Source organism: Fukomys damarensis, unplaced genomic scaffold, assembly GCF_012274545.1.
Source record: "Fukomys damarensis isolate Sample0158 unplaced genomic scaffold, DMR_v1.0_HiC HiC_scaffold_32, whole genome shotgun sequence".
Lineage (NCBI taxonomy): Eukaryota > Metazoa > Chordata > Mammalia > Rodentia > Bathyergidae > Fukomys > Fukomys damarensis.
This window is the reverse complement of record NW_022900944.1, coordinates 8,979,550-8,992,140: the sequence shown is the minus strand read 5'-3', so window position 1 is coordinate 8,992,140 and position 12,591 is coordinate 8,979,550. Positions and strand designations below refer to the sequence as shown.

General features: G+C 37.2%; 1 pseudogene; it reads left to right on the top strand.

Annotated features, from left to right (window-relative positions):
* Nucleotides 1-5,540: 5,540 nt before the first annotated feature.
* Nucleotides 5,541-12,591, top strand: part of LOC104852732 — a 7,929-nt pseudogene continuing 878 nt past the window's right edge.

Below are 12,591 nucleotides of genomic sequence, written 5' to 3'. Positions count from 1 at the left end.
CCCTTTTTTTTTTTTTTTTTTTTTTTTAGAATAAAAGTTTTTGCTTTCTTAAGCAGCGGTTAGAAAAGCATTCTGGTTTTCATTAAACTCCATGATAAGGTGATTATTTTAATAAGAAACATTCTACACTTATATATGGAGATATGTATTTTTAAACATTATAAAATTTCTGAAAATCGTACAAACCTTGTAATATAAAATATATGTGAGGAAAAGGCACTTAAAACGCGCTTTCTTTATACTGTCCTATTTTGGCATCTGCATTTTAAAATGTTCCGTTGTGAATACTCAATCTGGTGATAGTGGCGGTTACCAAGGCAACTCTAACTCCACCCAGATAAAAATGAGCCTTGAAGATGAATCTGTGTGCTTCTGAGCAATCGTTGGGTGTATGATGAGGAGAAGTAATGAGGGTTAAAGCTGTCTGAGTTTGTGAACTTCATGAGTGTTATAGATACACACATATGCATCTATATTTTAATTAAGTCAATATAAATAACTTTATGCAGCAACTGCTTCTCTGTAAATATTATATTATCAATAGGTTGAGAGTTTTTTTTTAAAAGGTCACTTGCAGTTGTCTAACTGCTTTCTTCATTTTGCTACACAATATTTTTCTGTCAGCAAATACAGTATATTTGTGACATCAGTTTTACCCATGGAGATACAGGTAATGACAAAAATAAAATATATATATTTCAACCAGAGATAAAGTAGAAACAATGTCAGTTGTCATGGAAAAAAATCATCTCTGTACTTAAATTACCTATCTCTGTATCTATTTATGAGATACTTAAAATACTTCATTTTTATTCTATACTTTCCAATTGTTCCCTCTTCCTTATATGTATCTTGAATATGTGTTTACCTAACGACAAACAACACAACAGTAACCATAACTGAAAAAAATCTACAGTTGAGTTATCATAAATTCTCGCCCTTTTCAAAATAGCTCTACATTTACATTCTTCAGACTTTGTTAGAAGATTTTTCAACAAGAATATTAGCTGGCACAGTAATATCCAGCTGGCACAGTAATCTAAGTAAATCTAAGGTTTTGCCTTGGCTGTGTGCCCACTAGAAGATGAGCTAACGCGTCTGTCAGGACAGCCGCTGGCTGGCCGTCTACTTCCTTGACACAAGGTATTCTGAGATTAGTGAGTCCTTCCCTCTACTTGCTGGTCTGTGGCTAGTGGAGATCTCAGGACACAGGAAATCTGTAGTTGTTGGAAGTACCCTTTTATGTAAGGAATTTACAATATCACTGCATTTAATTGAGAAAGACCCTCAATATCTTTAAAGCCAAGTGAATAAATAGCACAGCATAGAAAAATGAAAAAGAATTCTTTTAGCTAATCCCTCCCTCCTTTGTGTTATTTCCATCCCATCTATTTCTGCAGACAACTGAACTACAATAATATTTTTTTTATGAATTTTCCCCTAATAGCTTCAAGAGCCTGCAGTTGCAAGATAGTATCTTATTCTTCCATGAATCTTTAACCCTCTTGGACTGGTCATATAGAAAATACTTGCACAAGAGTTTAATAGAATATATACAGAGGGCAGAACTAGCATTGTCGGGGGGAGATATAGCAAGATAGGGGAAAGAGAGGCTTCAGAGGGTAAATCTTCAGAGCAATGAATAACATCCCTCTCTTGGTTAGTCGCCCTTAGATTGGTTAGTCGCCCTTAGATTTCTGCCATTGAAACAATGTCACGTGGCTATTCCGATAGGTCCTTTTTGTTCTTAATTTAGACATGAATTCATTTTTCTGTACATTGTTCAAAATTTCTACAAATATGGCATCAAAAAATTACAGTTATTTCTTTGCAATGTTTATACCTTTAATTTATATATTTTTTCTGGTTTATGAGTTCATGTATGTGGTGTATGACGTTTACATTCCTTCTGGGAAGTTGGTACATGGACATAACGCATCTTCGTTTGTGTTTTCAGCCCTTTTCTACCACCTCTACATCCCCTCTACCTAATGTTTATATTCGTTGTGTACTGTCCATACAGATACATAGCATATCACATATGTTTGTTTGTTTGTTTGCTTTTTATTTTTTGAGACAGGGTCTTACTATGTAGTTGAGACTGACCTGTAACTCACTTGTAGCTCAGGCTGGTCTCAAACCCATAGCGATCCTCCTGCCCCAGCCTCCCGAATGCTGTGATTATAGGCGTGCGCCACCGCGCCCGGTTCCCATATGTTCTTGAATATAACATTGAATAATAAGATTTGCCATAAATTTAAGAACATTTTTGGAAGGGATTCAGGGTGATACTCTGAAGAGACCATGCACACTAAATATGTATCTTGATATCAGAACAAAAATATGGGGAAATGTGTGTCATTTAAGCAAAGAAACACCGTATTTTAAACTTAGTTTATTATTTCTCAGTAGCACATCACCATAATCGTTGACTTCTGTTGAGAGTGTTGCATGTTCCAGGCCTTGGCTTCTGGCCGTCACAACCATTTTCTCGTTTCATCTTCACCGTAAGCACCGATGTAGGCAGTTTGAGATGTTAAATAAGTTGCCCTTGATCAAAGGCCTGGTAATGAGGATTCACAGATGCAGCTGGCTCCAAAGTCTGCATGTGCTCTCCATGTTAGCCCTCCAATGTTTCTTCAATCTGAGCATTAAAAGCAGGTCATAAACTTGGTATCTCTAACCTAGCCACTGAATAAGCTTTATTTCCAAATGGTGGCTTCATCTCATTGCGATGAGCTAGACACATTTTCACATGATATAATTAGGTCTTCTTTATAAATAGGAAAGATCACAAGCATATCTATTTCCTGTGCTCCTCACCATGATGAAGCATCACAACAACCAAAGCTGTGAATTCACAGATACTGGGAGGCCGGCGGTGCTTGACCAGAAAGGAGCCCACCTACGACAGAGAGAAAGCATGTGAACTAGTCCAGTGAACAGAGGCCATTTATTTAGCCACAGACACAGGGGAAAACAGCAATAGTTTAAAAAAAAAAAAAAAAAGAGGAAGAATGCTCATGCAAGGTTCACAGAAAGTTCATTTTGTTTAAGAAAAAAATTATGTTGTAAAACTATGTGAAGTCTTATCAAATATAGATTTCTTTTTTCTTTGTGGTTTCTTCTGCCTGTACCAGGACATAGCATATTTTCAGTTAGCTCGTTGCTTAGCGAGCCATATACTAAACTCATCAAGGCATTCATCTCTGGGTTGTGTTGCTGGGGTAAGAGTCCTTCTGTCCCGTTTGCCAGTGATGCATTCTCTGGTGAGTCCTTTTGTCCCATTCCCAGATCTGCTAAGCGGAGGACAGTGAGAATACTTACGTTAGACAACTCAGTGGTAACATGCCCTAGGAAGACCACTGTATCTGTACTAGATGTTATCACGTCTTAGGAAGGGGCTGCCCCTAAAATCCTCTTAAGTGACAAAAATTAAGAAATTACTTTACCATGGTATTGAAGATATCTTTTCTGGAGGTTTGGACATTGTTTTTAGAGCAAAACTTTTACATTTTGAGGCAAATGTTTTAGGGCTGAAGTTCAACCTCAGCTTTCAATTAGAGAATTTATCTAATTCCTCCTCTGGGAGCCGAGCCTCTTGCCCTCATCTGGAGATGTAGAAGCTCTGCGGGGGACGGCAGTGATTTTGATTTGAGAGCTTCGTAAAGGAGGTACACACGCTTCACCCCAGCTCGGAGATACATCTTGTGCATCTGGAGTTGCCTGGCTAAATAAAAGCGATTGTCCTTTCTAAGTGCTGATTCTTATGACTTGCAAAGGTATCCTGAAGTCTAAAGTGTTCTGTGTGTGGTGGATTTTTATTACATAGGTGTGCACTGCTCAACATGCAGTGACTCAAAGTCAGGAAACAGAGTCAAAGCTACAACTTCATTGCAGCACCTCGAGAAGTTGATTTGTAATTTGGTTGCCTAAAAACTCACAGCACTGCCACCTGTTTTCATTCAGCATTCACCTGCGATCCCAGAGCGCCTGCTCTGGCCCTGGTCTGAGTCCCAGGCTCTGGCCTTATCTGTCTGCCTTTTCTTATGCTGTCTTCTGTTCCTCTCACACCCAAATCATAAACACAGGGGAGAAAAAATGAAAATCTCTTTGTAGCCTTTCTTTGAAATCATGTTTTTCAAAAATACTTTATTTTAATCCCAACTGCATATGTTATTCTAATAAAATGACTGTTAAGTGTTTTGGGTATGATTTCCTGTGTGTGCGTTTAGACAAATATGTTCACATATACACATCTTTGATTTTCTAAATATATTGCTTTGTACCTAAAATGTTATGCGTGAATTTATTTCATTTTGCTTCCTGCATAATGTGTTGCTGTTGCCTTGATTCAGTAGGGTGATAGGACTCCAGAGTCCTTCTTGGTTAACCTTTTTGTTATAATTTACAGCTTGTCACTGGATTTTATAAGTAGCTCTGAGAAATATGCATTTTTAAAACTAACCTTTTGCTGAAGTGGTAAAGATAAAATTATAGTACTTGTTTTATTTCTGCAACTTGAGAATTACCTTGAAGCCACAGGATTTTAATTATACAGTATACATCTATGGGTAATTTTGAGTAAGCTGTGCATGTCTTTAAGTTACAGAAGCATAAACTTGTTAACTCTTTATCTGAATTTGATGAACATTCATAGTAGGCTGCTCTTATGCGAGGATTTTTTTTTTAACCTAGAAGTATAAAGAATCAATAAATTATTGCTTTGACCAGGTTTTTTTGTTGTAAGAAGTAAATCTGCCAATGACTAAACTGTACACCTCTATAGACAGACACAGTACCCACCTGTTTAGTCACAGCCTGGTCGGCTCGGGCTTCATAATTTTCTCCCGTTTCTGTCTGCCAAGGAGCCAGTCCAGTGCCCCATGATCCATGCACCTTCATAGACTCATCTATGTTGGATTTTTAGGAAATCAGAGTTTTGTTGCACGGGGAAGCAGCCCTGGGGAGGTCTCCATGCAATTCTGCAAATCCCTTCTTGCTACTACCCTCTGATGATTTCAAAACCCATACAAAACAAAATCCGAACTTCTTTGGAACACATTTATATACTCTGCCTGTTGTCAACCTTTATTTTCTCTGGCAGATTAGTTTCCAGCACTTGACTTTCAAGGTGAGTGAAAACCTGTAGATAAATGTGAAGCTGAAGGCCTGAGTGTAAAGACCGTGCAATGAAAAGTCTATGGTAACAACAAAAGAGGCTTTTTAATGTAACAGCTGAAATCTAAATCTTCACTCTCAAATCGCTTTCTACCTGTGAGACATTGGACAAGATACTTTAGTTTTTATATGCCTTACATAAAAATTAAAGGAAAAAAAGCAAGAAAAATATACTGCTACTTCATAGGATTTAAATAAACCATTTAGCATAGTGCCCAACCAGTAACGACTGCATTTCAATGGTGGTTATTTTATGAAGGGAAGGCATTTGACTTTGTTTCCATCTTTAACACATGTTAATATAGACTATAGCTTTAAAATGAAGGTTAGTGAATGACCTGGAAAGAATTAATCACAGGATGATTGAAAATGGTGAGCGAGTAAAGAATAACTGCAAAAAGTAAACCTAAGCATGGGAAAGCTAAAAAAGGCTGCTGTTTCTGATGTCTTTACCAAACTGGGAATGAGCTGTTTTGGATTAAAACTCAGAGAACTTGTTGCATTTAATTTCCACATAATTCTTTTTTTTTTTTTTTTGAGACAGAGTCTGACTATATAATTCAGGCTGAACTTGACTCACTATGTAGCCTAGGCCGGCCTTGAAGTTGTGGGGACCCTCCTGCCTCAGCCACCTAAATGCTAGGATTACAGGCATGTGCCACCATGCCTGGCTAGTTTCCACATAGTTCTGATCCTTAGAATCTATAAGAAATTAAAAAAAGCAAGGGGTAGCTCTGTGTAGCATCCCATTTCAAATAACCTTTTATTAAAATTATAGGGTAGCTTTCTAACATGTATGTTTTTTGCAGTTTAAATGCCCCAAATAGTAGATCATTTATCAATGTCCAGTCAAGCCTTTAGGTAATGTAATAAAACTCATCATAATTTCAGAATTTTAATTAATGATACCAATTAACTGTACTGTATCTCTGGGTGCCTCATAGCCCTGAAATAATTTGTAGTTCAGTTGTTAGTAAAACTGAATATCAGTGAATGTGCATGTTCTGCATGAATTTATATAGATAGGGAGTGTCAAAGAAGTAATTCCCTGAGGATTAGAAATAAGTGAAAAATTTCGTATCTTTCCATTTCCTTTTTTCCCGCTCAATGGAATACACCTGTTGCAGATAGCTCTGCACAGGAAGCTTTGTATAAATATTCTTCAACAACGATTAAAAGAGGTAACGTGGGGTTTCAGAACTGGTATTACAATAAATTAGTTTGTAGCTAGACAGCAATTATATTACTAACCATAGCTTTGATTTCCAAGATCATTTTTCATTTGATTTCACACAGTGGGGTTTTAAAAGTTCAATGTCTAGGTACCTATACACTTTACTGAAAGATGTATTCATTTGTTTGGGTCTGCTGGTTTTTACAATTTCACGGTCATAAACTTCTTGTACAAGCAGTACACATGATTTATATTGCAACACATTTTGCTGTGTTGTATGTATTAATAGGCTTTTACGGAAAGCAGGTATTGATCTGAAGTTCCTTGAAAGATCGTCTTAATCAGCCTTCTCATCACCAAGGCACAATACCCAACACCCACAACCTAAAGAAAGAGTGATTTATTTTGGTTCATAGTTACAGTCCGTGGTCAGCTGGCTCCAAGGCAGAAACGGCACGGAGGGAGGGCCTGCCGCGCAGGAGAGCTGCAGAGACAGGAGGAGGACAGAGAAGGGAGACAGACCCTTCCAGGTCCCGCCCCTCAGCCAGTCTCTTCCGACCAGACCCCACCCCACAGCACCCCCAGGCTCTGCTACACCAGTAGATGAGTCCGCCCAGGAGCCAGCCCAGTGCCCCACGATCCAGTCACCTCCGAAAGGCCACAGGAGACTTTTAGATTTCCGATCTAAATCATAAGCAAGAGGAATACAAAGTGTGGGATCTTTAAAACTGTGGAATTTATGTTTAAAAAGTTATGTGTTTGGAGGACTCACGCTGTTTGCGTATACGAGAAGTTATAGATAATATAGCTCACCCATCATCTTTCTCCTTTTCTTAATAAACAGTAAGACACCTGGTAGCGAAAATATATCATTGTTCTGCTGCTAAATAATTCAGCTAACATAGATCACCTCTAACCCATTGCCAATTCAACAATATAAATTTCGCTTCCATCATCACTTGTTTTTATCGACAAATATTCACGGAGTCCCTACAGTGGATGAGACATTTTACTCAAGCAGAGTAGGTCAATAAATAGAATTATCCTTTAAACATTTTTGAAGATGCTAAGAAAAGAAAAAAAAATGGTTGAGGAAAGACTGAGGGTCAATTCATTGAAAAAATCACAGTTAAGACCCCATCCCCTTTTGGCAAGGCATAAAGTAGCCACCTTTTTAAGAGTAGTTATTTCAGAGCAGGATGTGGGACTCCCGTTCCAGCTGTTCCTGGAGCTGCTTCTTCCTGATAAAAGTGCTACAGGAGCTCTTCAGTGCAGCTGCTGTTATGGTAGTCACGCGCGCCAACTTTCAGGATGCCTAATTCCTTCCCTATAGGGATTTTTGGAGCTTGGGATTTCCTATAATACCGCGGGTAGAAAGTATTTTTCTCTAAACGAAGAACAAAGAATTAGATGTGGCAAATGCACACAAAATGTGAATGTCTCTCTCACTTTATTGTAGCAGAAAGCAGAAATACGACAAATTAAAATCAATGCTAGGACACGCAACTGCTTTTTAGCTGGAAAATATTTCAAATTGTATGCACTTTGGAGTAGAGATAGAAAAATTATTCTTTTATTCATTGCCATCATTTTTTGGTATAAGCTCTTTTGAATGACTGCCATGAAAATCTGATGAATCGTAATTACAGTTGTTTCTGACCCAGTTCCTAAGTAATAGGTGTATTTTGGGAGTGTCCCCGTAGGCAGTCTTTTGCTCCAAACCCTATCTAGACAAGTCTCCAACCTACTTTCCACTCTCACGCTTAGCTCCTATGACAATAATATTCAAATAGAATGCCTCCATCCACAGGACTCCCACTGTCTAGTCCCTAGGAGTCATGCTGAGAGGGCCCATCCAGGTCCTTGCTCTTGGTCCATTTTTGTAAATTTATGAAGTAAAGCACAACTTCTCGAAAAAGTGCCGTGAGGGAGAATTAAGCCCCCAGGCAACCAGCTGACCTACTATTTTTCCATCTCTTCACTTTAGCCTTTCCGAACCTGCAGCAGGCACAGATCACAGTCAAGCGCACAGAGTGTGTGCTTGGCCATCCACTACCTCTCCTGGCCTAAGAGAATTAAGATATCTCTTAAATATTTCTGGCACAATTATGGTAGATATCATCTGCATGTTTTGTTGATGACATTTAATATAATTATACCAAAACATTAACAAATAGGGTTAAAAGGGTGAATTAAATGGAAATGTATGGGATAATAGTGTAATTACAATATGCACGTATAGAAATAACCAGTGATAGAAAAGAGGAACTATATCGTAAATGAAAGTATTTTTTAATCTAAGCACTTTTTAAAAACAGTTCACGTCATCAGTCTGGGGACATACAAATAAATAATTTAGCTCGCTTCTTCTGTGTGGATATAAATGCTTTTTTCTTTCAGAAAAACGAATGCCAGTGTAAACAATTTACTTTTTCTCTATGAATGTAAGGATTCTACGTAAAGATCATTGACTAGATGAGTATAGATATCCATTTAATTCAACATGAGTTATTTCCAGGGGCCGCTCCTAATGTAAACCACTCTGAAATTTACAGAACCAAATCAATGTGGCAGTGTAGACAGGAAAGCTAACAGTCCAATGAAGTGTCTGCCTGTTTTTTTTCTGACTACAGAAGCACAATTCAAGAAATGTGTTATGTATCATTAAAATTAAGTAGCAGGGATTTTTCATACGAATACTATGAAAACAGTCAATATCAACTGACAATTAAGATGAATGGGGTAAGACCCTAGACCCTTAGATTCTGCGCTGAAGTGATACCTGTTTTCCATCACAAAGCTGTTTCATGTGTTGGTTGAAGATGAGGGTCCTATTTAGGATTCCAGTGTCAAGAGAATAATCTTGTGGGATAAATATTTATTGTTTTATATAGTGTTAGTAGTGGTGCACAGAATAGTGTTGAATAGTGATTCTTTTCTAGAGCTTCTAAAATATCTCTTTCAAAATCACCTTTAAGTATTGTTAGGGTTATTCTCAAAGCCCATGAAGTGTAGAGTTCAGCTAGACGAAATTCAAAAGGGATTTTAATAGAAGGTAATTTTATGGTCCTCAGATACTGTTAATCAGGTTGAAAACAAACCTGTCACTGAGCAGAACTCAAAGCAACAGAGTCATTTGCAAATGTGAGCTTTTAAAATTGGATTGCTGGCAGTTGGGATGAGGGTTCTGTCACACTCGAGAGAATCCAATTCCCTAAAGATTTATAGCAATGCTTAGCTATTATCGAAACATCTCCTCATAGATGACTTAGTAAATGTCTGCTTTTGCAACACATAGTGGTGTACAAGTTAATCTCCCCTTGGTCCCTATTTGGCACACCTACGCTTTCTTCCTGAACAGCTTACGAAGTGAGAAAACGACTTTGATTTCTGACTGATGATATCACACAGACCACCTGCTCATCATCTGAGAGTCACATTGGCAGCATTTGCAGCTTTAAACTAAAAACAGTGAATATATTAGGAAATTAACAGTTTTCTGACATAAGCCTTATTTTAGTGTGTAAATTACCTGATATTTATTTTTGACTCTTGTTTGAGAACATTTGATAATAGAACTGGCTGGTGGGTTTGAACTCAGTTGTTTAGAGCAACTATTAGAGCAACCCCTTCAAGGCTAAATTGAGAACATGCTGTTCTTCCCGTAAACATTTAGACTATTGTTACCACGGTTCTGACACACCCCAGGTCAGTGTTCATTGCATTGATCCAAACCTTCTTTAAAGGGGTATTTCAAGCCAATGCCATCAGTTGTAGGTCAAGCACACCTGAAAGGTGACTCATAGCGTGACTTCTAACCTTGCAAAATGCACATGTGTTACTTTTATTTAAAGATGACTTTGTCCTTTCCTGATGAATTGCATTTTGCATGTATTCCACATTTATAAAATTTTTATAAGTCATTTAAACATCTCTGAAATAAACATCTTTGTTTTTCATTAAGTTTATTGGTATATTTTAGGTATACAATAAGATGACATTCATCATGGGGAATTTGTACCTTTACATAATATATCTTGGTTCTTATTTCTTCCCCGTTCCCCTCCCCTCCCTTCAACCCCTTCACCCTTCCCTATTTACAAAAACTTTGTTTCTGTTTTTTCCTTTTCTCATATTTATTCCTTTGAGAAACAAAGTGTAAATAGGGATCAGAATGAATAACAGATAATAGTAAAATGGAAAAGGAAAGGATGAAATAAACATCTTTTAATGTTTTAGACTTTTTCATTCCATCAAAAATGTCTTATGTAGAGGTCTCGCTGTGAGTACATATACTTGTGGAGAGAAGCAATAAACCAAACCTTGGTGTTTTTCAAGGCCTAGAGATTGAGAGTTCTATGAAAGAAATTACACATTTGTGCAGTTCAGATTGCTTCAGTCTAAGAAAATAATCTTTCTGGTATTATGCAATTGACTTTGTACACAACTGTCCAGCTCTCTCTGTGGTAAACACAGATTTGCTATGTCTGCTTGGTTTTGTACATGATGCCTGGGAGATATGTGAAGACTGAATGACTAGCAATAAGAACAGATGTCTATAGAAGCACTTTTATTTGAGTGTAATTCACTACTCGGAGTTTTTAGGAAGGTTGTCAACAGCAATTAATTGAATAAAACATTAAATTGATTATTACAATATTAAATGATGTATATGTGCAAATATTCAGAAAATACCTATCTTGCATTACTATTATCAGAATGTTATTTTCTTAATTGTTCTCTCAAATTATTCCACTTTATTTTTTGCTTGCCTGTTAGCTGAATATCTGGGTCAGACCAATCAGAAGGTAGCAGGGTACTGAAATTCCTAGGAAACTTCACTTAAAATTAAACAAATTCATCGCAATATACTTATTGTCCTATTTAATGTCATTAGGCATTTTAAAACATGTCATTTAAAAAATATATCATTTTTGTAAGCTGAGGCTTTCATATCAATTGGTCAGTAATTAAAATATATAATTGTTTTTAATTTTCCACGAAAATACCAAATTTTAAAACGTAGCTATTCTTCATCACTCATTTACACCCAAACACTTAATTATATCAATTTTGCAGGCACTTTAGAAAGCTACATGTCATTTGTTCTTTAGAAATCTAAGGTATAGATTGTTGCAGTCCTGTAATCCCAGCATTGTGGAAGGCTGAGGCAGGAGGATTGCAAGTCTGAATCCAGCCTGGGCAATTTAGTTACTTAGGGAAACATTGTTTCAAAGTAAAACATAATAATAAAAAGGGCAGGAGGTGCAGCTCAGTGAAAATGCCCTGGTTCAATCCTCAGTACCAATAAAACATAAAAACAAACATGTATATGTGTGTGTGTGTGTGTGTGTGTGTATGTGTGTATGTATGTGTGTGTATATACATATATATATATACATACACATATATATCTTCTCTCTCTCCCTCTCCTCTCTCCCTCTCTCGCTGTCCCTCTCTCTCCCTCTCCCTTTTCCTCTTTCATCTTTTTGTAGTTTTTCACAAAGATCTGTTTCTGTAGTCCAGCCTGAACTTGAACTCACTATAGTCCCTACTGGCTGCAAATTGGAGACCATCTTCCTGCCTCAGACTCCTGAGTGCTAGGATTATAGCTGTGTGCCACCATACCTGGCCTTTAGATCATATTTTTGATTTGTTTATTCATTATTTTTCTTTATTGTGCTGATTTAAATACTCTGAGATGATTTAATTTGAAAATACCTTTTTTTTAGAGTTGGTTTTCAGAACTCTCACATGATCAGGCCTTGTGATTTAGGACTTTTTTCTCATTTAATCTCATTCACAGTCTTTCCATAGTTGTAAACTTTTCCCACAGTCATAAATAATTGATAGTGATGTTTTAAAGCTAAATTAATTAGTTAAATGTGAAAATTTCTGAATCTAAGCAAGAAGGGCCAAGATTTTAAAACTGACCCAAGTGAGGAGAAACCTAGCAGGCTTATTCGATTAAGTGGGGTGCCTGAAAATGCCACAAAAGAAGAGATTCTTAATGCCCTTCAGACTGCCAATGGAATGCGTGTAAAGGAATTGTAGTTGAAGGAGTATAACACAGTTTAGGACTATGGCTATGTCTGCGTAGAGTTCTCACTCTTGGAACGTGTATGACCCCTTGGTAGGAACTTACTATGACCCTAACACTCCGACATCTATGTATCCCAGGACCCTGGGTTACCTGAGGAAGAAGAGGTAAAGGAAAAGAAACCCACCAATCAAGG